The following is a 3,035-nucleotide window of genomic DNA, read 5'->3' on the forward strand; positions in this document are numbered from 1 at the left end:
GGTATTACTTGAGGGAGTCCTACAGCTTAAGTATGCCATTTTCAAATTAACAAAAATGTACATAAACACACAAGCTAATATATAATATATATTCTTATTAATCATTTCTGTTTAATAGTAATGTTTCCTGTGAATTGGCCTAGAGGTTGGTGAGTTTAGCATTCACAACAATTTAACTTCAAATTTCCCTTCACAAAGTCTACTACTGAACTGTCATTCCTTTCCTAATGAGAACACATCTGTACTTTCATCTAAACATTTTCTCATTTACAATAGGATGATAGACCTCGTGAGGTTAATGAAGTGCAGCTTCAGGTATTCGAATCATATACATGCCTGCTCATCTTTGTCATGTTCCTCCAAAGTGTGTGAGACCACATAACAGAAACTTCATGTGGGGTAACTAGATATTCTATTGGGTTAAAATAGAGGTGCCCAAACTATGACTTTGTCAGGCAATACAATTCTATTTTCACTAATATTTCTTACTCACTTTTATGTTTGCATTTGGTGAACTTGGAGGTTTAGAAAGGTCTGCTATTAATGTCGTTGCCTCTTGATGAATAAATCTTAAATCAGATTTATTCACCCTTAAGATCATTAATTTGGTTTCATTAATTTGCATATATTTCAAGTTCATAGCAACATTATGTAAACTACCAGGAATATTGATAAGAACTTAATATGTAGTTGACGAGACTCTATTGTAGGCATCTAAGTAGTCCATGGCACAATGGTTTGCACTACTGGGTTGGAACACTCTCCTTTCACCTCTGATATCTGGGCTTGTACACGGGCTATACTTTATTTCTCTACTGGTTGCGAAATAAGTTAAGCATCTAAAGTAAGTTGTAGTGACTATGGGCCCTTTAATTTGGTGTTAAATTGAAAATTTCATTCAGAGGCTACAAGGGCAGCTGCTATGGGAAATAAAATGTCACACTGGTGCAATGGGAGTGCTCTTCAGAGGCTGGGATTAAGGTACTTGTTGGACCAGTGTAGAGAGAGCTTTACTTTGCACCTAACCAGAACAATACTTGACCTGAAAGTGCTCAATGCTAACCAAGGCTGCAGAAAGCAGCAATGTGCCATTTCCTAGTGATACTCTTCCCCATAATAAAAATAAAAACTCACCAACAAATTTTCTTTTGAAAAAAGATGCAGTATTTCAATCTGATAAGCACCCATCACATGATTTAATACATCTTTCTTCATTATAGCGTTTATGTTTCTATTCTGTCATACAACCAACATACTGCTATCAACTCAACAATAATAATAATTTATGACACATTAAAAGCCACCAAAAACTACTACCTATAATGTACCATATGTGTAAGTTTGAAAAAGCGAAAAATACTGAAGCTTGGCGATGTATTACAAGATACAAACACAATCTAAGATAACATGTGTTGCATAAAATAGCACTGTTAAATAATTTTATATAACATTGATATAAAGTGAACTATAATCCGTAACACAATCTCGTGGTGACAGCGACTCACATCAAACATTTGATATTCATGACTGTGGTTGATGATGTCAGTGGTACCCTTTGATTCTGTCACAGCTGACAACATATTGGAATATGGATGTGTTTGTATTCTACAAACTACATGGAAAATCGTAGTAAACTTTTTTGCTTCTGATTCAGCTGTGTCAGCTATATTTCACCCCTCTCCTAACTATATTCAGTTCTGCTGAAGGGTCATGAGGACTCGAAACGTCGACTCTTTTCTTCTCCACCAATGCTGCCAGACCTGCTGAGTTTTTCCAGGTAATTCTGTTTTTGTTTTGGATTTCCAGCATCCGCAGTAGTTTTTTGTTTTTATCTCTGTGTCAGCTGGGGTTCATTTGGTAGCATGCTCACCTCTGAATCACATCGTTCTGGGTTCAAGTTCCATTCCACAGCTTCTGCACAAAAATCAGTCTGACACTCCAGTGCACTACTGAAGAAGCACTGCACTAACAGAGGTGAGGTGTTAAACCAAGGCCCCATCTACCTGCTTAGGTGGATGTAAAAGATCTCATGGCACTATTTGGAAGAAGAGCAGGAGAGTTAGCTCCAGTGCACTAGCTAAAATCTATCCCACAATCAATATCAGAAAAAACAGTTTATCTTGTTATTATCACATTGCTGTCTGGGGGAGTTTGCTGAGTGCAAATTCACTTCCGCGTTTCCTGCATTGCAACAGTGACTCCATTCCATGTGGGCTCTGCCCAAAGGCAGACACTTGGCTTGTTAACTGCTGATTCTTCACCCTGAGCCATTTTCCTTGACAGTTTTGTCATTGGTGGTTTGTCATTGCATTCCATTCGCAAGGGCAGAGTAAGAAGGCATGTCCCAAATCTGCCTCAGCGAGAATAGGGGTTAAACCTTCACTGTTGGTGTTATTCTGAGCCCACATGCTAGCTAGCTAACCAACTGAGCTAACTGACACAACAGTAACTGTACTTCAAAAAGTACTTCATTAGCTGTAAAATGCTTTGAGACATCCTGTGGTCATGAACAGCGCTATATAAATGCATGTCCTTCTTTCTTTCTATCCCTGCCATGTGATACAGCCATACACTTTTTTGTAGCAGTGAAACACTGCATAGTGGAGTACTAGCATTCATGGTAGTGATTGGATGTGAGATCAATTTCTCCTGCCTACAACTGATTTCTCACTCACAGCTAGGCAGCCTATCAGGGAATGCTATGCAGAGGCCAGGTGCCTTTCCACAGAGAGAGGGAGAAATTAGTGGACGTGATATCCACAGGCTGCTCTCAAATTATTTCCGGTGATTAGCTCAGAGCCCCATCAGCAGAACCCTGGAAGCAGGTCAATTATCCACCTGGGAAAAAATATTGGAATTTCATACCCTCAAAACAAAAAAAAAAAATAAAACACCTTAATCAGGATGCTGATAAAGTATCCTCTTCTCTGTCACAAAGCACACGCACAAAGGCTTTAAAATTAGTATGCAACTGTGTACTCGGCAGGCTGAAGCAACGACAACAAGATGTTCAGCTACTATGGAATACGTCAAAA

This window comes from Cetorhinus maximus, chromosome 3 (genome assembly GCF_964194155.1).
Source record: "Cetorhinus maximus chromosome 3, sCetMax3.hap1.1, whole genome shotgun sequence".
Lineage (NCBI taxonomy): Eukaryota > Metazoa > Chordata > Chondrichthyes > Lamniformes > Cetorhinidae > Cetorhinus > Cetorhinus maximus.